Source organism: Bufo bufo, chromosome 9, assembly GCF_905171765.1.
Source record: "Bufo bufo chromosome 9, aBufBuf1.1, whole genome shotgun sequence".
NCBI lineage: Eukaryota > Metazoa > Chordata > Amphibia > Anura > Bufonidae > Bufo > Bufo bufo.
The window spans coordinates 49,030,345-49,055,388 of record NC_053397.1 but is presented as its reverse complement, the minus strand read 5'-3'; positions in this window follow the sequence as shown (position 1 = coordinate 49,055,388).

Genomic DNA, 25,044 nt, shown 5'->3' with positions numbered 1-25,044 from the left:
ATAGCAGCAGCAGGATACCACAGAGTGGCAAGGTGACATAGTGTTGAGATAGCAGCAGCATAAAGAGACCACAGAGTGGCAAGAGTGGCAAGGTGACATAGATTGGAGGTGGCGGCAGCATCAGGAGGCCACAGGGTGGCAAGGTGACAGTGTGAATATGGCAGCAGGATACCACAGAGTGGTAAGGTGACATAGTGTGGAGATGGCAGCAGCATGAAGAGACCACAGAGTGGCAAGAGTGGCAAGGTGACATAGTGTTAAAATAGCAGTAGCATGTGGAGGCCACAGAGTGGCAAGGTGACATAGTGTTGAGATAGCAGCAGCATGAAGAGACCACAGAGTGACAAGAGTGGCAAGGTGACATAGATTGGAGGTGGCGGCAGCATCAGGAGGCCACAGAGTGGCAAGGTGACATAGTGTGGAGATGGCAGCAGCAGCAGTATACCAGAGAGGACAGGTGACATAGTGTGGAGATGGCAGCAGCATGAGGAGGCCACAGAGTGGCAAGGTGACATAGTTTGGTGGTGGCGGCAGCATCAGGAGGCCACAGAGTGGCAAGGTGACATAGTGTGGAGATGGCAGCAGCAGAAGGATGCCACATAGTTGCAAGGTGACATAGTGTGGAGATGGCAGCAGCATGAGGAGACCACAGAGTGGCAAGGTGACATAGTGTGGAGATGGCAGCAGCAGCATCAGGAGACCACAGAGTGGCAAAGTGACATAGTGTGGATATGGCATCAGCAGCAGCAGGATACCACAGAGTGGCAAGGTGATATAGTGTGGAGATGGCAGCAGCAACAGCAGGATACCACAGAGTGGCAAGGTGACATAGTGTGGAGATGGCAGCAGCATGAGGAGACCACAGGATGGCAAGGTGACATAGTGTGGAGATGGCAGCAGCATGAGGAGGCCACAGAGTGGCAAGGTGACATAGTTTGGAGGTGGCGGCAGCATCAGGAGGCTCACAGCCAGTCCGTGAATGGGGAAGGAGATCGAGGACTTCATTCTCCTGGGCAATGAGCAGGAGCCAGGCTGCTCCATCACTTCCAATTGATTGCCAATGGGGGCCTTCATGCTCCAGTGTTTGAAGAGGGACCACCGTATAAAAAGCATAAATGGCAAGGACCAGTACTGGGTAGCATTGTACTTAGACCCCCCGGTACAAACTTAAAATGGCGGACATGTTACCAGCATCACAGAGGGCTGTCAGAATGCAGCATTTCCAGGCCTTTCTTTGAGAGATGCTGCATTCTGCTATTGCGGGCGCTGGCAGAGGAATTTCCACCCACAGAGAAACAGTTGCGGGTACCAATCCTACAGCGCATGAAAGAAGAGGGCGGTTTGAAGATGTGTGGGTCACTTCGGATATGAGATCATTCTTGCAGCCTACCCATCGACAGCCGCCCTCCGGATCAAGCCTAGACCGACAGGTATCCGACTACATCGGGTTAATGGCCGATGTGGACAATCTGAGAAGCGAGGAACCGCTTGACTAAAGGGTGTGCAGGCTTGACCTGTGGCCAGAGCTGGAACAATTTGCCATGGAACTCTTGGCTTGCCCCTAGTCGAGTGTTCTGTCCAAAAGGATGTTTAGCGCAGCAGGGGGGATCGAGACCAATAAGCGCACTCGCCAATCTCAGTAAGGACTACCTCAAATTTCAAAAAATGAATGAGACATGGATCTCGGAGGAATTCAACACCTGTGACGACCATGTTTAATTGAATTTCCTCATGCCAACCCACACATATCCGCCACCATCCAGAACAAATTATGGTCCCTGTCTTATGTGAATACAGCGGCCTAAAAGGACTTTTCTGTCTGGTGAGTGCTTAATGTTTGGGGCCACGGAGGAATTCAACACCTGTGATGACCACGTGTTATCGAATTTTAACTATTATCATTAGTTGTTTTTTTAAGAGGGGGGATTTTGTTAGCCATGTTTTTAATCCAATTTTATATTTTTAGTTCTATTAAACATATGTATTTGACATGTATTTCTACTGGCCTTCAGTAAAATTGATATCCAATGACCGTCTAATATACCTTCAGCCACATAATGACTTGTTCTTTTCTGTACGTTGAATGAATAATTTTTGGGGCCTGTACTCCACTGGCCTGCAGTAAAATTGTTATCCAATCACCGTCTTATATACCTCCAGCCACATAATCACTTGACGTTTTCTGTAAAGTGAATGCCTAATGTTTGGGGCCTATACTCCAATGGTCTGCAGTAAAATTGATATTCAATGACCATCTAATACACTTCCAGCCACATAATCACTTGTTCTTTTCTGTATGGTAAATGAATAATTTTTGGGGCCTGTACTCCACTGTCCTGAAGTAAAATTGATATCCAAAGACCGTCTAATATACCTCCAGCCACATAATCACTTGATCATTTCTTTACGGTGATTGCATCATTTTTGGGGCCTGTAATCTAACTGGCCTACAGTAAAATTGTTATATGGTGACCACCTAATGTACCTCCAGCCACATTATCAATTGTTATTTTCTGTACGGTGAATGCATAATGTTTGGGGTCTTTACTCCACTGGTCTGCATTAAAATTGATATCCAATGACCGTCTAATATACCTCTAGTCACATAATCACTTGATATTTTCTGTCCGGTGAATGCATAATTTTTGGGGCCTGTAGTCCACTGGCCTGCAGTAAAATTGATATCCATTGAGCATCTAATATACCTCTAGCCACATAATCACGTGATCTCTTCTGTATGGTGAATGCATAATTTTTGGGGCCTGTAATCTAACTGGCCAACAGTAAAATTGGTATACGGTGACCGCCTATTGTACCTCCAGCCACATTCTCAATTGTTGTTTTCTGTACGGTGAATGAATAATTTTTGGGGCCTGTAGTCCACTGGCTTGCAGTAAAATTGATATCCATTGACCGTCTAATATACCTCCAGCCACATAATCACTTAATTTTTTCTGTCCGGTGAATACCTAATGTTTGGGGCCTTTGCCGTGGTCTAAAATAAACATTTTCTTGGCTCCAGCAGGGCACATTTTTTACATTTTCCCTTTTAGACGCATAAAAATGGCCCCTGATTAAAATACATATTTTTTGTGAGAATTTTTGCCATTGTTCCCCCTCTGGTATGTCACTGTCCACGTTGTGGGATGATTTGTGCACTTCTAGTAAGTATTTGGTGGCTGCAAATATGACCTGAAGATTTTTCAGGTTTGCCTGCCATTAAAGTGAATGGGGCCCGCCGCAAACTTGCGGTTCGCAAACATTTGATCGCGTTCGCGAATCATCCCGGCCGATGTTCGTCCATCACTATTTACAAGTCAGAGGCAATATGCACAAACAAAATCAAACATTACACAGTTAGTAACAGTTCAAACAATAAGAGTGAAGGCCCTGCTCTCAGGAGCTTACAATCTTAGAAGTAGGGGGTGACACAAAAGGTAAAAAGTTAAAAATATATGCCAAGATGTGTGACAAATTTGATAATTTCGAATAAAATATGATTTTGCAATACTCTGTCACAAGATGTCTATACTGTATGTGTCCACATGTGGCCACCCAGTGGTCGTGATGTGAATTTCAGCTTGTCAAGAGTAGCATGGTGCAATATTATATTAAATGTGTATTTTGAGGAATTTGAATCTTTAACCTAATGAAAGCAATTAAAAGGGTGAACCAAATGAAATAATTATCGATGATATTTTATTTTAGGTGAAAATGTAAAACAAATACATAGTTGCATAATTTTATATATATTTTATGAAATCCGTTTTGATAAAATGGCAAAAATACACACATTGCTTTGCATTCTGGAGCCAACCTATCTTAAATAATCAGAGTTGATTTTCAGGATATTCAAAATTTGGCCACCAACAGTTCTTCTTCCAATGTACCTGGTGCATCTACACTGCACATGGTATCCAGGCTCTAAAGCATATCACCCACTGTTTTATGAGTATAGAAAGCTGTGCATCTACTCAAATAAACAACATGAGCAGTTAAGCTATTGCTCTCTAGAGTCTGCCACCAATTTTGTTTTCTTCACTATTCAGCGTTATGCTCAAGGGCTTGTACAGAGCGGACTGCTATGCTGAGCCTGTTCCATATATGGAGGTTGTCAGCTGTATATTACAGCAGGCACCCAGCCATAATGACTGTGATCAAAACCAGTTATTTAAATCCTCAGATACTGCGGTTAATGTGAGGTTAGGCAGGGGGAGGGGGCTCTCTATGCCTTCCGATCAGAGCCCCCAAAGTAAAAACGCGAGACTATGATTGGTTACCATGACATCCTGAGGCCTCCTGTTCTAAGGGCTGTCATGGTAAACTGGTAAACTGCTTGTAAAGCCCTGCACGAGGCACGGCGTGACAAGCATGCAATGCAAATCCCAACGACCATCTATTATGGTTAGAGTTGAGCGGACACCTGGATGTTCGGGTTCGGCAGGTTTGGCCGAACTTGAAAAAAAAAATTGGGTTCGGGACCCGAACTTGACCCCGAACCCGAACCCCATTGAAGTCAATGGGGACCCGAAATTTTGAACACTAAAATGGCTGTAAAAATGTAATGGAAAGAGCTAGAGGGCTGCAAAAGGCAACAAAATGTGCTTAAGAGCATAGCAAATTCTCTGCAAACAAATGTGGATAAGGAAATGAATTAAAAAAACATAAAAGACCTTAAAAAAAAAAAATTCGGAATGATGTAGGAGGAAGAGGTTGAGGAGGCGGTGAATGGGTGGATGTGGCCGTGTAGGCTTACGTGGTGGTCTAGGTGGAGGCGGCGGCGAAGGAGGAATAGGTAGCCAACACAGATGTGTGTTATTTTGCATTTTTACATAGGGGTATCCCCCAAAATATTGGGACATATAAAAAAAATAAAAAAAAGGAATAAGTGCATTTGAGTACAAGGATGGATGGTTGAGGCTGTTAGAACTGTCTATTCTGCACAAGGTACAGACAAGTCCGGAGTAGAGTTGAGCGGACACCTGGATGTTCGGGTTTGGCAGGTTCGGCCGAACTTGAAAAAAAAGTTCGGGTTCGGGACCCGAACTTGACCCCGAACCCAATTGAAGTCAATGGGGACACAAACTGATCTGCTCTGCAAACAAATGTGGATAAGGAAATGAATTAAAAAAACATAAAAGACCTTAAAAAAAAAAAAATTCGGAATGATGTAGGAGGAAGAGGTTGAGGAGGCGGTGAATGGGTGGATGTGGCGGTGTAGGTTGACGTGGCGGTGTAGGTGGAAGCGGCGGTGAAGGAGGAATAGGTAGCCAACACTTGTCTTATTATTTCTACCGTGCTAAACACACGTTCACACTATACACTGGATGCAGGGCAGGCCAGCACCTCCAAGGCTGACAAAGCTTTTCCACATTTTGGCCATGCTAACTCTGCCTTCTCAGGTGCTGGTGGTGCCCCAGCTGCGTTGACGACCTCTTCCTCCTCCTCTGCCTTTGCCTTGTGCTTCCACTGTGCCCCCGCTGTCAGGTGGGAATGCTATCATCAGCGTGCGCTTGTAGTCGCGCATCTTCCGATCAGTAACAGATGTTTTCACTAAATTTAGTTCCCTGTCAGCAATGCATTGCATGGGTTCATTCACGGCAAAAGGGGGTTCATGTCACCCAGCAATAGAACAGAGGATTTTGAGAGATTTAGGCCCCTGTCACCCAGGCATAGCAGGGGTTCATTCACACAAAAGGGGGTTCATGTCACCCAGCAATAGAACAGAGGATTTTGAGAGATTTAGGCCCCTGTCACCCAGGCACAGCAGGGGTTTATTCACGGCAAAAGGGGGTTCATGTCACCCAGCAATAGAACAGACTATTTTGAGAGATTTAGGCCCCTGTCACCCAGGCACAGCAGGGGTTCATTCACGGCAAAAGGGGGTTCATGTCCCCCAGCAATAGAACAGACTGTTTTGATATATTTAGGCCCCTGTCACCCAGGCACAGCAGGGGTTCATTCACGGCAAAAGGTGGTTCTTATTACCCAGTAGTGATGAGCGGCAGGTGCCATATTCGATTTTGACGAAATTCGCGAATATTCGATAGAATATTCGTTTTATATTCGTCGAAATCGAATATTCGTCATTATTCTTGTTATCGCGATTAATATGCAATTTAAATAATCGCGTATTGCGATTTTAACTTAAAGGCTACTCTCCTATTGAAATAGCAATGCGATTAATTCAAGTTATAATAATCGAATTTCGATTTTAACTTAGCACTGCTATATTCCATATTCGTTAATTCTAGCTTAATATGGAATATAGCAGTGTTAAGTTAAAATCGAAATTCGATTATTATAACTTGAATTTTTATTTATTTTTTATTGTTATATATTTTTTTTTCCCCACTTCCCTAAAGTTGTTCTTACCTGTCCTTTGGATTCCTGGCTTCCTGGCTGCTCCAGTCAGTGCCCGTTGCCGCTTCTGCCGACTTCCGTGCTCATGGAGCGTCCCCATCACCATGGGAACGTCTCCATATACTAGAATGTACTGTCGGATTTGAGAATTACGTGAAAAATCGCAATTCGATTATTTCAAGTTATAATAATCTAATTTCGATTTTAACTTAGCACTGCTATATTTAATTCTAGCCTAATATGGAATATAGCAGTGCTAAATTAAAATCGAAATTTGATTATTATAACTTGAATTAATCGAATTGCGATTTCAACTTGGACCTGGTTTACTATGGTTGGCTTGGTAGAATTAGCGAATATGACGAATGTATTCGTCATATTCCACAAAACGAAGATAACGAAGTATTCTGCATCTTCGTTTTAGCTACCTATTCATCAACTTCACTAATTCTAGCAATCATATAGGAAAGTTTACTATAGAGACAGCTAAGTTTAATTCGCTATGTGATTATATTACTTTGCTTTTTTTTTATAAATAGAATAATTATAATAATTATCAGGTATTATAATTATTCAGTTTTTTTTTTTTTTTAAACTGTCATATAATCGCATAGCGAATTAAACTTAGCTGTCTCTATAGTAAACTTTCCTATATGATTGCTAGAATTAGCGAAGTTGATGATTAGGTAGCTAAAACGAAGATGCAGAATACTTCGTTATCTTTGTTTTGTGGAATATGACGAATACATTCGTTATATTCGTTTTGTGGAATATGACGAATACATTCGTCATATTCGCTAATTCTACCAAGCCAACCATAGTAAACCAGGTCCAAGTTGAAATTCCAATTCGATTAATTCAAGTTATAATAATCGAATTTCGATTTTAACTTAGCACTGCTATATTCCATATTGGGCTAGAATTAAATATAGCAGTGCTAAGTTAAAATCGAAATTCGATTATTATAACTTGAAATAATCGAATTGCGATTTTTCACGTAATTCTCATATCCGACAGTACATTCTAGTATATGGAGACGTTCCCATGGTGATGGGGACGCTCCATGAGCACGGAAGTCGGCAGAAGCCGGCAACGGGCACTGACTGGAGCAGCCAGGAAGCCAGGAATCCAAAGGACAGGTAAGAACAACTGTAGGGAAGTGGGAAAAAAAAAATATAACAATAAAAAAAATTAAAAATAATTCAAGTTATAATAATCGAATTTCGATTTTAACTTAGCACTGCTATATTCCATATTAGGCTAGAATTAAATATAGCAGTGCTAAGTTAAAATCGAAATTACAACTTGAAATATTCGAATTGCGATTTTTCACGTAATTCTCAAATCCGACAGTACATTCTAGTATATGGAGACGTTCCCATGGGACGCTCCATGAGCACGGAAGTCGGCAGAAGCGGCAACGGGCACTGACTGGAGCAGCCAGGAAGCCAGGAATCCAAAGGACAGGTAAGAACAACTTTAGGGAAGTGGGAAAGAAAAAATATAACAATTAAAAAAAAAAAAAAAAAGAATATTCGAAATATCGAATTTATATCACTATATTCGAAATATTCGCAAATTTGCGAAGTGCCGATATTCGCGAAAAAAAAATCGATATTCGAATATTCGCGCTCAACACTATTACCCAGCAATAGAAGAGAGGAATTTGAGAGATTTAGGCCCCTGTCACCCAGGCACAGCAGGGGTTCATTCACGGCAAAATGGGGTTCATGTTACCCAGCAATAGAACAGAGGATTTTGAGAGATTTAGGCCCCTGTCACCCAGGCATAGCAGGGGTTTGTATACGCCAAAAATGGTAAAATGTCACCGGACAATTGAAAATAAGAATTTTCTCAATTTATGTCACTAAAATTGGCACTTTTTTAAATTAAAATGGCTCTAAAATAGTCCTTGAAAAGGCTAGAGGGATGTAAAAGGCAGTACAATGTGCTTAAGAGCATGGTAACTGCTCTGCAAACAAATGTGGATAGGGAAATAACTTAAAATAAAATAAAATAACTAAAAATTACAAATTATTAACCTTCAACTCAGAGAAGGAGATGGATATGGAGTCGGAGGTTGAAGAGGCGGTGAATGCTCTCAGGAGAGCGTCTACCAGCATGTGCCTGTAGTCGCGCATCTTCCGATCACGCTCCAGTGAGGGAATTAAGGACGGCACATTGTCTTTGTAACAGGGATCCAGCAGGGTGGCCACCCAGTAGTCATCACACGTTAAAATGTGGGCATCTCTGCAGTCGTTGCGCAGGCACTGCAGCATGTAGTCGCTCATGTGTGCCAGGCAGCCTAGACGTAAGGACAAGCTGTCCTCTGTGGGAGGCGTATCGTCTGCGTCCTCCGTATCCCCCCGGCCACGCACCAGTGATAGGCTCGAGCTGCGATGGATGCCATCCCGCTGTGAACATGCTTCATCCCCATCCTCCTCAATCTCCTCATCCTCCTCCTCCTCCTCCTCCAGTAGTGGGACCTGGCTGGCCAAATTTGTACCTGGCCTCTGCTGTTGCAAAAATCCTCTTTCTGAGCCACTTCTAAAAGACTGGCCTGAAAGTGTTAGAGATGACCCCTCTTCCTCCTCCTCCTCCTGGGCCACATCCTCTTCCATCATCGCCCTAAGTGTTTACTCAAGGAGACATAGAAGTGGTATTGTAACGCTGATAACAGCGTCATCGCCACTGGCCATGTTGGTGGATTACTCGAAACAGCGCAACAGGGCACACAGGTCTTGCATGGAGGCCCAGTCATTGGTGGTGACGTGGTGCTGTTCCGCAGTGCGACTCACCTGTGCGTGCTGCAGCTGAAACTCCACTATGGCCTGCTGCTGCTCGCACAGTCTCTCCAACATGTGCAAGCTGGAGTTCCACCTGGTGGGCACGTCGCATATGAGGCGGTGAGCGGGAAGGTCGAAGTTACGCTGTAGAGCAGACAGCTGAGCGGTGGCAGGATGAGAACGCCGAAAGCGCGCACAGACGGCCCGTACTTTATGCAGCAGCTCTGACATGTCGGGGTAGTTGTGAATGAATTTCTGCACCCCCAAATTCAGCACATGCTCCAGGCAAGGGATGTGCATCAAACTGGCTAGTCCCAGAGCTGCAACGATATTTCGCCCATTATCGCACACCACCAGGCTGGGCTTGAGGCCCACTGGCAGCAACCACTCGTCGGTCTGTTGTTCTATACCCCGCCACAACTCCTGCGCGGTGTGGGGCCTGTCCCCCAAAAAAACATCAGTTTCAGAATGGCCTGCTGACGTTTACCCCTGGATGTGATGAAGTTGGTGGTGAAGGTCTGTCGCTGACCGGATTAGGAGATGGTAGAAGAGGAGGAGGAAGCCGAGTAGGAAGAGGAGGCAACAGGAGGCAAAGAATGATGCCCTGCGATCCTTGGCGGCGGAAGGACGTGCGTCAAACAGCTCTCCGCCTGGGGCCCAGCCGCCACTACATTTACCCAGTGTGCAGTTAGGGAGATATAGCGTCCCTGGCCGTGCTTACTGGTCCACGTATCTGTGGTTAGGTGGACCTTGCCACAGATGGCGTTGCGCAGTGCACACTTGATTTTATCCGATACTTGGTTGTGCAGGGAGGGCACGGCTCTCCTGGAGAAGTAGTGGTGGCTGGGAACGACGTACTGTGGGACAGCAAGCGACATGAGCTGTTTGAAGCTGTCTATCTCCACCAGCCTGAATGACAGCATTTCAAAGTCCAGCAGTTTAGAAATGCTGGCATTCAGGGCCAGGGATCGAGGGTGGCTAGGTTGGAATTTACGCTTTCTCTCAAAGGTTCGTGAGATGGAGAGCTGAACGCTTCCGTGTGACATGGTAGAGATGCTTGGTGACGGAGGTGGTGTTGTTGGTGGCACATCCTCTGTTTGAAGGGCGGCAGGTGCCAACGTTCCTCCAGAGGTGGAGGAAGAGGCCGAGGCAGCAGCAGAAGAGGGAGCAGGAGCGGCCTGAGCCCTTTCTTGGTTTTGAAGGTGCTTACTCCACTGCAGCCCGTGTCTCAAATGTAGATGACTGGTCATGCAGGTTGTGCTAAGGTTCAGAACGTTAATGCCTCGCTTCAGGCTCTGATGGCACAGCGTGCAAACCACTTGGGTCTTGTCGTCAGCACATTGCGTGAAGAAGTGCAATGCCAGGGAACTCCTTGAAGCTGCCTTTGGTGTGCTCGGTCCCTGTTGACGGTGGCCAGTAGCCGGCAAACAGTTTTGGCTACGGCTGTTCTGCTTTTGCACCCTGCTCCCGCTTTTGATACGCTGTTGGCTCAGTCTCACCACTGCCTCTTCCTCCGAACTCTGAAAGTCAGTGGCACGACCTTCATTCCATGGGGGGTCTAGGACCTCATCGTCCCCTGCATCGTCTTCCACCCAGTCTTCCTCCCTGACCTCCTTTTCGGTCTGCACACTGCAGAAAGATGCTGCAGTTGGCACCTGTGTTTCGTCATCATCAGAGACGTGCTGAGGTGGTATTCCCATGTCCTCATCAGGAAATATAAGTGGTTGTGCGTCAGTGCATTCTATGTCTTCCACCCCTGGGGAAGGGCTAGGTGGATGCCCTTGGGAAACCCTGCCAGCGGAGTCTTCCAACAGCATAAGAGACTGCTGCATGACTTGAGGCTCAGACAGGTTGCCCGATATGCACGGGGGTGATGTGACAGACTGATGGGCATGGGTTTCAGGCGCCACCTATGCGCTTTCTGCAGAAGACTGGGTGGGAGATAATGTGAACGTGCTGGATCCACTGTCGGCCACCCAACTGACTAGCGCCTGTACTTGCTCAGGCCTTACCATCCTTAGAACGGCATGAGGCCCGATCAAATATTGCTGTAGATTTTGGCAGCTACTGGGACCTGAGGTAGTAGGTTCAGTAGGACGTGTAGCTGTGGCAGAATGGCCACGTCCTCTCCCTGCACCAGAGGCTCCACCAACACCACCACCACCACCATGACCGCGTCCCTTATTAGATTTTTGCCTCATAGTTAGCGTTTACAAAGCAAAGTAAAAAGTGGTTAAGCCTGTTAAAAATAATTAACCGGCAATAAAAACCCTGATGTAGGGTATTGCACTAAAAAAAATTTTTTTAACTCTTTATGACAGCGGTATTTGTGGCCTAAATTTCACAGTAACTTATGCACGTCTAATCCCAGATGTGCAGTATATCAGAGGGTTTTTTCACCCCAGAAAGCACAAAGCCGTATTTCTGGCCTAAATGTGACACTCACTTATGCACGTCTAATCCCAGATGTGCAGTATATCAGAGGAGTTTTTTTTACCCCAGTAAGCACAAAGCCGTATTTCTGGCCTAAATGTGACTCTCACTTATGCACGTCTAATCCCAGATGTGCAGTATATCAGAGGTTTTTTCACCCCAGTCAGCACAAAGCCGTATTTCTGGCCTAAATGTGACAGTCACTTTTGCACTTCTAATCCCAGATGTGCAGTATATTAGAGGGTTTTTTCACCCCAGTTAGCACAAAGCCGTTTTTTGTGGCCTAAATGTGACACTCACTTATGCACGTCTAATCCCAGATGTGCAGTATATCAGAGGGTTTTTTCACCCCAGTAAGCAAAAAGCCGTATTTCTGGCCTAAATTTCACAGTCACTTATGCACGTCTAATCCCAGATGTGCAGTATATCAGAGGGTTTTTTCACCTCAGTAAGCAAAAAGCTGTATTTCTGGCCTAAATGTGACACTCACTTATGCACGTCTAATCCCAGATGTGCAGTATATTAGAGGGTTTTTTCACCCTAACCAAAAAGCTGTATTTCTGTCCTAAATGTGACAGTCACTTATGCACGTCTAATCCTAGATGTGCACTATATGAAAAAAAGTTTTTTTTTAACCCCAGTACGCAAAAAGCTGTATTTCTGGACCTGCAGACATGCAGATATCCTGTGCTGGTGCACTATCGTTGCATAAAATGGCTGCCGATTATGTATTGATATTGACAAACTGAAGTAAAAAAAGTTTGTTTTCAGCAGTAGTTGTCTCAGGGCAGGCTTAAAAAAATTGTGCACTGCACCCACAAAACACATTTGCTGTAGATCACTGAGTAAAAAAGCAGTTCTTCATAAGATTTCTCCCTGATCTCTCCCTCACAGCAGCTGCAGCCTCTCCCTACACTAATCCGAGCAGAGTGACGGGCGGCGCTACGTGACTCCAGCTTAAATAGAAGCTGGGTCACATGCTGCAGTTGGCCAATCACATCCATGGCAATAGTAGGCATGGCTGTGATGGCCTTTTGGGGCAAGTAGTATTACGCTTGTTGATTGGCTGCTATGCAGCCTTTCAAAAAACGCCAAGAAAGCGCCGAACACCGAACCCAAACTTTTACAGTTCGGGTTCGCTCAACTCTAATTATGGTCTATGGGACAAGAGATCAGAAAATCCCTATAGCCTCCTAAGGGAGCTAAAAGTTATTGAGTAAAAAGCTAAAAAAAAAATAAAAAAAAAGTACAAATAAATTTTAAAATGTTTTGAAAATCAAATATAAAAATAAATAAACAATAAAAAATAAACATAACAGGTATCACCCCGTCCATAAATGTCCTATGGCTGTCAAAAAATGGCAATACAAAGAAAATTTAAAAGGATTTTTATTTTTTTAAGTAGTAAAACAAAATAAAAAGTATTTGATTCAATAAAAAAAAAAAGCTTGGTTAGGAACCGAATTGCTTCGAGCCAAACTGAAGTTGCTCCAATTACTCTAAAGTTGGTGTACGGTATATAACCCCCTCTAGCCTCCTGTTATCACTTTTCGTTTATTTGTTCTGATTTTTTTTTACTTTAACGCTCCCCAGCTTTGGAACTCAATGTCCGCAATACTAAATGATGTCTGATTGACTCTGACATACATAGCTATGAGTAAATGCATGTTTGAGAGCAGTAATATACAGCATGTTTAAAAACACTGCGTCGGCACATGTGTTCTGCTTTTTGATATTCCAAAGATTCCAAAAATTTTACCTTATCAGGGATGGATGATGTTTAAACATACACAGTGTTATGGGATTAAAAAAAATGAAAAATAATTAAAAAATTGTTTGGGGGACCAAGCATCCCAAAATTGTGCCTTGACAGGGTAGGAATGCTTGCCCATATGACACACACAAGTGTTGACTGTCAGAAGAAAAAGTGTCTAGTTGGGAAAAAAAATTCCTCCTTCTAAATGGGAGCAGCAGCAGTGCAGTGTGGATGTGAAAGGGTACAGTATGGATATAGTGGCATGCACAATAGTGGCAGCAGGTGCCGTATACTGTAGCATGAAACATACAGGGCTGTCTATGGGTAGTAGTGGCTATAGTAGTAGTAGTAGTGATGGGGAGGCAGATGCTTTGTGTTAATGGTGGTGGCTGTAGTCGATTAACAGCGAGGAGCAGCAGCAGCAAAGGCAGCCATATGGTACATGATGGCAGCAGCATGATGGAGGCAGCAGCAGCCTTACGGAAGATGATGGTTGGCAGGTCACAAAAGTGGTTTGATGAAGACGCCAGCAGCAGCAGCCCTACAGAACACGATGGTTAGAAAATGACATAAGTGGCATGATGTAGGCTGTAGCTGCAGCCGTACAGAATGTGTCTATTCATCGTAATCAGCATGAGGAGTGAGAAAATGTTGATATTGATATAGTAATCACATATATGCCGCTTAATGAAATTAAACCCCCCTCCAAAAAATGCTTAATTTCTACCGCATGGAAACAGAATACACTTAAACGGACGATTGAGGCATGAAGCTCAATTTCACCTTAATACTCACACTGGTAAATTGTTGCCACGCCTTGGTTATTGCTTCAGTAATCACATATATACAGTTGTGTTCAAAATAATAGCAGTCACACATCACTAACCTGATCAATCACTGTTTTTGGTAGAAATTATATTTCTACATGGCAAATAATTTACTAGCAGGCGTAGTAGAGTAATAGAAATCCAACAGACCCAACAGTCATGACATGCATGCTGCTGATTCTGGGTAATTGAATCACTAATTGAAAGGAGCATGTTCAAAATAATAGCAGTGTGGGGTTCAATGAGTGAGGTCATTCATTCTTTGAAAAACAGGTGGCAATAATTGCCCTTATTTAAGGAAGGAAAGCAGCAAATGTTGTACATGCTGGTTACAGTGCATTTCTCTCTGAAATTCTGATATAAATGGGTCGTTCCAGACATTGTTCAGAAGAACAGCGTACCTTGAATAAAAAGTTGATTGGAGAGGGGAAAACATATAATGAAGTGCAGAAAATTATAGGCTGCTCAGCTAAAATGATTGTAAATGCTTTAATAGTCAAAATGGCAAGGACTCAGCCAACAATCAGCTCCAGGAAGATCAAAGAAGGTCTAAAGTTACCTGTGAGTACTGTTACAATTAGAAGATGCCTATGTGAAGCCAAGCTATCTGCAAGAAGCCCCCACAAAGTCCCACTGTTGAAAAAAAGACATGTGCTGAAGAGGTTACAATTTGCCAAAGAGCACATTGACCGGCCTAAAGAGACATTTTGTGGACTGATGAAAGTAAGATTGCTCTTTTTGGGTCTAGTGGCCGGAGACAGTTTGTCAGACGATCCCCAAACACAGAATTCAAGCCACAGTACACTGTGAAGACAGTGAAGCATGGTGGCACAAGCATCATAATATGGGGATTTCTCATACAACGGTGTTGGGCCTATTTATCGCATACCAGGGATCATGGATCAGTTTGAATACATCAGAATACTTGAAGAGGTCATGCTGCCTTATGCTGAAGAGGAAATGCCCTTGAAATGGGTGTTCCAACAAGACAACGACCCCAAACACACCAGTAAACGGGCAACATCTTGGTTCCAGACCAACAAGACTGACGTTATGGAGTGGTCAGCCCAATCCCCGGATCTTAATCCAATAGAAAACTTGTGGGGTGACATCAAAAATGCAGTTTCTTGGCAAAACCAAGAAATAGAGAAGAACTGTAGAAGGTAGTCCAATCTTCCTGGGCTGGAATACCTGTTCACAGGGGCCAGAAGTTGGTAACTAAATATTTGTTAAGTGATTCAAAGGAAAGCAAAATCTTCAAACATTTTTCAGATTATATAGTGAATGTTTGAGTTTGTAAAGAAGAATACAAACACTGCTATTTTTTTAAACAGTCTAATATTCACTTTTCATATATTTTTTTTAGAGGGACAACACAAATTTGATATATTTCTCTTCATATTTTGATTTGGAATAGAATGTGTAGTGTTCCCAATGCATTTGTGTGTATGGCAATAAAAGCTATTAGAAGGATTTTGAGCTTTTTTCACTTTTTTAAACACACTGCTATTATTTTGAACAAAACTGCATGCTGCTAAATTAAACTGAAGCCCACAAAAAAAGGATTTCTGTGAAAATGGGGAAACAAATACAAGTATTTGCTTGCAGTTACTGTAGATGCTTTTGATGTCTGCTGTGCAGCACCTTTACTTCTGGTAGCATGCACAGCCAGCCACGGCTCCTGTCTCCTCTCTCTCTCTGTCTGTCAGCTGCACTGTGTCTCTATTCTACACAACACACACAATTATTCTTTGGAAATCTAACCTTTCCCTTCACTCTCCCTGGCAATAAGCTTGATTGATTTCTGACTCTCTCTGACTCGCTAAGAACATTTTCCTGGCAGGCACTGTTAGGCTACTTTCACACTCACGTTTGGTGCGGATCCATCATGGATCTGCACAAACGCTTCCGTTCAGATAATACAACTGCATGCACCTGTTCAGAATGGATCTGTTTCTATTATCTGTAACATAGCCAAGACGGATCCGTCTTGAACACCATTGAAAGTCAATGGGGGACGAATCTTTTTTCTATTGTGCCATATTGTGTCAGTGAAAATGGATCCGTCCCCATTGACTTGCATTGTGTGTCAGGACGGATCCATTTGCCTCTGCATCGTCAGGCGGACACCAAAACGCTGCAAGCAGCGTTTTGGTTTCCGCCTCCAGAGCGGAATTGAGGCAGAACGGAGGCAAACTGATGCATTCTGAGCGGATCCTTATCCATTCAAAATGCATTAGGCCAAAACTGATCCGTTTTGAAACGCTTGTGAGAGCTATGAAATGGATTTCACAAAGGGAAAGCAAAACGCTAGTGTGAAAGTAGCCTTAGACCCAACCACCCTCTTTCACAGCCCAGCACAGAATGTCATTCTGCTCGTTCTGCTAGGGTACCTCCCTGCCTGCTGCAGCACTGATTGGATCATCCAGGCTGTCTGTAGCAATAGCAAAGTTCGGACCAAACCCTTGGAACTGGTTTGCCCATCCTTACTTTATACCATGAAAAAACATATTATACTATACATTTAAATGGAAGCAGTCGGCACTCCTCTTCCAGAGTCGTGGTGCTCGCGTCCAAGGTAAGACAACCCACTTACAATACGGAACAAAAGACCGGCACTTCACTTCTTGTCACAAATCTTTGCTTTATTCAAGCATGGAGGAGAAACAGCGCAGATACGACACGTGTTTCGGCACGAATGCGAGCCTTTTTCAAGCATGGTAAATTACTGCATGAAACACATTTAAATAGTGCGCCCATATCGGCGTCAAACGTGATGACGTCACATCACCATAGAAACAGAAGTACACAAAACATAAAGCTCAACAATTACAAACATTGTTGCAACATGGTCCCAATGCTGTTGAACACTAAATTAAATCTTATAGCTTTAATTAGAATGGGCTTTACAGAAAAACGAAGTTAGCAGATGGCATGAGATGTAAAGATACAGCAAATACTATTATTGAAATGAATCTCATACAGGCTACATATAACTTAGGGACATCAAATCTTGTTGCTTTTTTCATTTTATTCATTTTCTATGTGACTAGTCAAATACAAAATATGTATTAAAATACAATGACAACTATTGTCTATTACAAAAAAAAACAAAAAACTTTCATATATCTTAAAAGAATGCATATAATTCGTATTCCCGATTTAAACCTCTTGGTTCCATGGTCTGCAGGGTATGAATCCAAAAACGTTCACGTTTTTTAAGTAATAGCAACCTGTTACCACCTCTACGTGGTGGCAGCACCTGCTATTACAAAAAAAGAAAAAAACTTTCATATATCTTAAAATAATGATTTTAAGATATATGAAAGTTTTTTTTCTTTTTTTGTAATAGACAATAGTTGTCATTGTATTTTAATACATATTTTGTATTTGACTAGTCACAGAGAAAATGAATAAAATGAAAAAAGCAACAAGATTTGATGTCCCTAAGTTATATGTAGCCTGTATGAGATTCATTTCTCAGGGTAATTATTTCAATAATAGTATTTGCTGTACCTTTGCATCTCATGCCATCTGCTAACTTCGTTTTTCTGTAAAGCCCATTCTAATTAAAGCTATAAGATTTAATTAATTGTTCAACAGCATTGGGACCATGTTGCAACAATGTTTGTAATTGTTGCGCTTTATGTTTTGTGTACTTCTGTTTCTATGGTGATGTGACGTCATCACGTTTGACGCCGATATGGGCGCACTATTTAAATGTGTTTCATGCAGTAATTTACCATGCTTGAAAAAGGCTCGCATTCGTGCCGAAACACGTGTCGTATCTGCGCTGTTTCTCCTCCATGCTTGAATAAAGCAAAGATTTGTGACAAGAAGTGAAGTGCCGGTCTTTTGTTTCATATTATACATTTGGTATTGTCGTAATTGTAAGGACATCATGTCATTTGTAGAGCACAGTGGATGTCACAATATCAAAACCCAAAAAACCTTAACAGAAGCACGTTTTTTTTTTCCCCAATTTTACCCCACAAAGATTTTTTTTACTATTTTCATATACATCATATGGTAAGTTAAATGGTGCCGATAAAAAAATACAACTTGACCCACCAAAAATAATATGGCTATGTGAACAGAAAATAGAAAAATGTATGGCTCTTGGAATATGGGCACCAAAAATGAAAATGTGCCCAGTCTTTAAGGGATTAAAGGGGTTGTCCAAGTGTTTAATAGTGGTGACTTATCCTCAGGATAGCTCATCAATACCTGATCAGTGGGGGGAGTCTGACTCCTGGCTATCCCAGCGATCAACTTGCAGCTCTCTAGTAAGCGCTGTAGCATCCTCACAACTTACCAAGCACTGCGCCTTCCACTGTATAGCAGTTGTGCTTGATATTTCAGGCTATTCACTTGAATGGGACTGAGCTGCACATAGGCCATGTAACAGATGAACATCATGTCCCAGGTATAGAAAGAGTCCAAGGTGGTGTCTTCAAACAGCTGACCAGTGGGGGTGCCGGTACTTTGACTCCCACTGATCAGAAATTGATGACCTATCCTGAGGCTCGAGCATTACTATTAAAAACTCAAACAACCCATTTAAGCACTGCTTTGCTTGATTTATGTGTTAGCACTGAGACTGAGAAGTCCAAGACTCATTTTATCCAGTGAAAGCAAGGTTGTGGATTTCTCCATTCATTGCACCCTATGAACCATATACAAATGCAAGAGATTTGTAGTAGCTTTGAATAAAATATTTAGAAATAGTCTGTCACAAGATATCTATGCTATATGTGTCTATGTGTGGCCACCCAGAGGTTGTGATGTGAATTTTAGCTTGACAATAGTTTTATTAGCATGTTGCAACATTATAATGCAGTTGGGTTTTTGAGAAATTGGAAACTTTAACCAAATGCAAGCAATGGAAAGGGTGGAGCCAATTATATACAGGTATTTATTGGTGATTAGGGATGAGCGAACCCGAACTGTATAGTTCGGGTTCGTACCGAATTTTGGGGTGTCCGTGACACGGACCCGAACCCGAACATTTTCGTAAAAGTCCGGGTTCGGGTTCGGTGTTCGGCGCTTTCTTGGCGCTTTTTGAAAGGCTGAAAAGCAGCCAATCAACAAGCATCATACTACTTGCCCCAAGAGGCCATTACAGCCTTGCCTACTATTGGCATGGCTGTGATTGGCCAGTGCAGCATGTGACCCAGCCTCTATATAAGCTTGGGTCACGTAGCGCCGCACGTCACTCTGCTGATACAAGCTAGGGAGAGGTTGCTGCTGCGACGTTAGGGCGAGATTAGGCAGGGATTAACTCCTCCAAAAGACTTCATTCAGTGATCGATCTCTAGCTGTGGATCATTGAACTGCTGCTATTCAATTGCTCAGTGTTTTTAGGATGCCCAGAGCGTTTTTCAGTCACTTTTTTCTGGGGTGAAAAAAAGCCATTTTGTGGCTTGTGGTGCGCCAGCACAAGCTGCCACCAAGTACATTTAACCATCAATAGTGTGGTTATTTTTTGCTATATCCTACATCAGGGTCAAGCTTTCATCAAGTGCATTTAACCATCAATAGTGTGGTTATTTTTTGGCCATATACTACATCAGGGGCAAGTTGAGCCTGTCACAAAGTGCATTTAACCATCAATAGTGTGGTTATTTTTTGGCCATATACTACATCAGGGGCAAGTTGAGCCTGTCACCCAGCGCCTAAAAAATAGGCCTCACATTTATATTAATCCAAATCTGTCATTACTGCTTTAGCTGGTCAAATTATTTTTAGTGACCGTCAAAGCACAGTTTTTGTTCTGGGTTGAAAAACAATTCCCAAATTTGCAATTCTCAAAATTAGTGGTTTCTGCTGTATCAGGCCGACGTTAAATCTATCCCTAAAAGAGTATATTAGATTCAAGGTGCTGATAGGGTAATTCTCAAGAACTTCACACACACGCTACAGTGCAGATCCAAGTCTAATTCTGTGATTAAACGTATACCTGTCACCCAGCGCCTAAAAAATAGGCCTCACATTTATATTCATCCAAATCTGTAGTGTTTTAGCTGGTCAAGTTATTTTTAGTGACCGTCAAAGCACAGTTTTTGTTCTGGGTTGAAAAACAATTCCCAAATTTGCAATTCTCAAAATTAGTGGTTTCTGCTGTATCAGGCCTACTTTAAATCTATCCCTAAAAGGGTATATTAGATTCAAGGTGCTGATAGGGTAATTCTCAAGAACTTCACACACACGCTACAGTGCAGATCCAAGTCTAATTCTGTGATTAAACGTATACCTGTCACCCAGCGCCTAAATAATAGGCCTCAAATTTATATTCAGCTAAATCTGTCATTACTGGTGTGCGTGTATTAGTGTAATACGGTACCTAAATAGATAGCCAGATAGACTGAGTGTTAGGTGTCTGTAAAAAAAGGCCTGAATTTGAATTCAATACATTGGCCCGAATAATATTTTTCTTATTGTGGTGAACGGTAACAATGAGGAAAACATCTAGTAAGGGACGCGGACGCGGATGCGGACATGGTCGTGGTGGTGTTAGTGGACCCTCTGGTGCTGGGAGAGGACGTGGCCGTTCTGCCACAGCCACACGTCCTAGTGTACAAACTACCTCAGGTCCCAGTAGCCGCCAGAATTTACAGCCATATTTGGTGGGGCCCAATGCCGTTCTAAGGATGGTAAGGCCTGAGCAGGTACAGGCATTAGTCAATTGGGTGGCCGACAGTGCATCCAGCACGTTCACATTATCTCCCACCCAGTCTTCTGCAGAGAGCGCACAGATGGCGCATGAAAACCAAGCCCATCAGTCTGTCACATCACCCCCATGCATATCAGGAAAACTGTCTGAGCCTCAAGTTATGCAGCAGTCTCTTATGCTGTTTGAAGACTCTGCTGGCAGGGTTTCCCAAGGGCATCCACCTAGCCCTTCCCCAGGGGTGGAAGAGATAGAATGCACTAACGCACAACCACTTATGTTTCCTGATGATGAGGACATGGGAATACCACCTCAGCACGTCTCTGATGATGACGAAACACAGGTGCCAACTGCTGCGTCTCTCTGCAGTGTGCAGACTGAACAGGAGGTCAGGGATTAAGACTGGGTGGAAGACGATTCAGGGGACGATGAGGTCCTAGACCCCACATGGAATGAAGGTCGTACCACTGACTTTCACAGTTCGGAGGAAGAGGCAGTGGTGAGACCGAGCCAACAGCGTAGCAAAAGACAAAGAGGGAGCAGTGGGCAAAAGCAGAACACCCGCCGCCAAGAGACTCCGCCTGCTACTGACCGCCGCCATCCCGGACCGAGCACCCCAAAGGCAGCTTCAAGGAGTTCCCTGGCATGGCACTTCTTCAAACAATGTGCTGACGACAAGACCCGAGTGGTTTGCACGCTGTGCCATCAGAGCCTAAAGCGAGGCATTAACGTTCTGAACCTTAGCACAACCTGCATGACCAGGCACCTGCATGCAAAGCATGAACTGCAGTGGAGTAAACACCTTAAAAACAAGGAAGTCACTCAGGCTCCCCCTGCTACCTTTTCTGCTGCTACCGCCTCGGCCTCTTCTGCTGCTGCCGCCGCCTCGGCCTCTTCCTCCGCCTCTAAAGGAACGTTGGCACCTGCCGCCCAGCAAACATGAGATGTACCACCAACACCACCACCTGCGTCACCAAGCATCTCAACCATGTCACATGGCAGCGTTCAGCTCTCCATCTCACAAATATTTGAGAGAAAGCGTAAATTCCCACCTAGCCACCCTCGATCCCTGGCCCTGAATGCCAGCATTTCTAAACTACTGGCCTATGAAATGCTGTCATTTAGGCTGGTGGACACAGACAGCTTCAAACAGCTCATGTCACTTGCTGTCCCACAGTATGTTGTTCCCAGCCGGCACTACTTCTCCAAGAGAGCCGTGCCTTCCCTGCACAACCAAGTATCCGATAAAATCAAGTGTGCACTGCGCAACGCCATCTGTGGCAAGGTCCACCTAACCACAGATACGTGGACCAGTAAGCACGGCCAGGGACGCTATATCTCCCTAACTGCACACTGGGTAAATGTAGTGGCGGCTGGGCCCCAGGCGGAGAGCTGTTTGGCGCACGTCCTTCCGCCGCCAAGGATCGCAGGGCAACATTCTTTGCCTCCTGTTGCCTCCTCCTCCTACTCAGCTTCCTCCTCCTCTTCTTCCACCTGCTCATCCAGTTAGCCACACCTTCACCACCAACTTCCGCACAGCCCGGGGTAAACGTCAGCAGGCCGTTCTGAAACTCATATGTTTGGGGGACAGGCCCCACACTACCGCGCAGGAGTTGTGGCGGGGAATAGAACAACAGACCGACGAGTGGTTGCTGCCGGTGAGCCTCAAGCCTGGCCTGGTGGTGTGTGATAATGGGCAAAATCTCGTTGGAGCTCTGGGACTAGCCGGTTTGACGCACATCCCTTGCCTGGCGCATGTGCTGAATTTGGTGGTGCAGAAGTTCATTCACAACTACCCCGACATGTCAGAGCTGCTGCATAAAGTGCGGGCCGTCTGTTCGCGCTTCCGGGGTTCACATCCTGCCGCTGCTCGCCTGTCTGCGCTACAGCGTAACTTCGAGCTTCCCGCTCACCGCCTCATATGCGACGTGCCCACCAGGTGGAACTCCACCTTGTACATGCTGGACAGACTGTGCGAGCAGCAGCAGGCCATAGTGGAGTTTCAGCTGCAGCACGCACGGGTCAGTCGCACTGCGGAACAGCACCACTTCACCACCAATGACTGGGCCTCCATGCGAGACCTGTGTGCCCTTTTGCGCTGTTTCGAGTACTCCACCAACATGGCCAGTGGCGATGACGCCGTTATTAGCGTTACAATACCACTTCTATATCTCCTTGAGAAAACACTTAGGGCGATGATGGAAGAGGAGGTGGCCCAGGAGGAGGAGGAGGAAGAAGGGTCATTTTTAGCACTTTCAGGCCAGTCTCTTCGAAGTGACTCAGAGGGAGGTTTTTTGCAACAGCAGAGGCCAGGTACAAATGTGGCCAGACAGGGCCCACTACTGGAGGACGAGGAGGACGAGGATGAAGAGGAGGTGGAGGAGGATGAGGATGAAGCAGGTTCACAGCGGGCTGGCACCCAACGCAGCTCGGGCCCATCACTGGTGCGTGGCTGGGGGGAAACGCAGGACGATGACGATACGCCTCCCACAGAGGACAACTTGTCCTTACCTCTTGGCAGCCTGGCACACATGAGCGACTACATGCTGCAGTGCCTGCGCAACGACAGCAGAGTTGCCCACATTTTAACATGTGAGGACTACTGGGTTGACACCCTGCTGGATCCACGGAACAAAGACAATGTGCCCACCTTACTTCATGCACTGGAGCGTGATAGTAAGATGCGCGAGTACAAGCGCACGTTGGTAGACCCGCTACTGAGAGCATTCCCAAATGTCACAGGGGAATAAGTGGAAGCCCAAGGCGAAGGCAGAGGAGGAGCAAGAGGTCGCCAACGCAGCTGTGTCACGGCCAGCTCCTCTGAGGGCAGGGTTAGCATGGCAGAGATGTGGAAAAGTTTTGTCACCACGCCACAGCTAACTGCACCACCACCTGATACAGAACGTGTTAGCAGGAGGCAACATTTCAATAAGATGGTGGAACAGTACCTGTGCACACCCCTCCACGTTCTGACTGATGGTTCAGCCCCATTCAACTTCTGGGTCTCCAAATTGTCCACGTGGCCAGAGCTAGCCTTTTATGCCTTGGAGGTGCTGGCCTGCCCGGCGGCCAGCGTTTTGTCTGAACGTGTATTCAGCACGGCAGGGGGCGTCATTACAGACAAACGCAGACGCCTGTCTACAGCCAATGTGGACAAGCTGACGTTCATAAAAATTAACCAGGCATGGATCCCACAGGACCTGTCCATCCCTTGTGCAGATTAGACATTAACTACCTACCCTTAACAATATATTATTGTACTCCAGGGCACGTCCTCATTTAATCCTATTTTTATTTTCATGTTACCATTATATTGGCCTGTTCCAGTGGTGGGTGACATGAAGCATGATTCTCTGCTATGACATGAAGACTGATTCTCTGCTGACATGAAGCCTGAATCTCTGTTATGGGACCTCTCTCCTCTGCCTGGGTGCCTGGGCCTAAATATGTGACAGTGGCCTGTTCCAGTGGTGGGTGACGTGAAGCCTGATTCTCTGCTATGACATGAAGACTGATTCTCTGCTGACATGAAGCCTGAATCTCTGTTGTGGGACCTCTCTCCTCTGCCTGGGTGCCTGGGCCTAAATATGTGACAGTGGCCTGTTCCAGTGGTGGGTGACGTGAAGCCTGATTCTCTGCTATGACATGAAGACTGATTCTCTGCTGACATGAAGCCTGAATCTCTGTTATGGGACCTCTCTCCTCTGCCTGGGTGCCGGGGCCTAAAAATATCTGACAGTGGCCTGTTCCAGTGGTGGGTGACGTGAAGCCTGATTCTCTGCTATGACATGAAGACTGATTCTCTGCTGACATGAAGCCTGAATCTCTGTTATGGGAACTCTCTGCTCTGCCTGGGTGCCGGGGCCTAAAAATATCTGAAAGTGGCCTGTTCCAGTGGTGGGTGACATGAAGCCTGATTCTCTGCTATGACATGAAGACTGATTCTCTGCTGACATGAAGCCAGATTCTCTGTTACGGGACCTCTCTCCTCTGCCTGGGTGCCTGGGCCTAAATATGACAATGGACTGTTCCAGTGTTGGGTGACGTAAAGCATGATTCTCTGCTAGGACATGCAGACTGATTCTCTGCTGACATTAAGCCAGATTCTCTGTTACGGGACCTCTCTCCTCTGCCTGGGTGCCTGGGCCTAAATATGTGACAGTGGCCTGTTCCAGTGGTGGGTGACGTGAAGCCTGATTCTCTGCTATG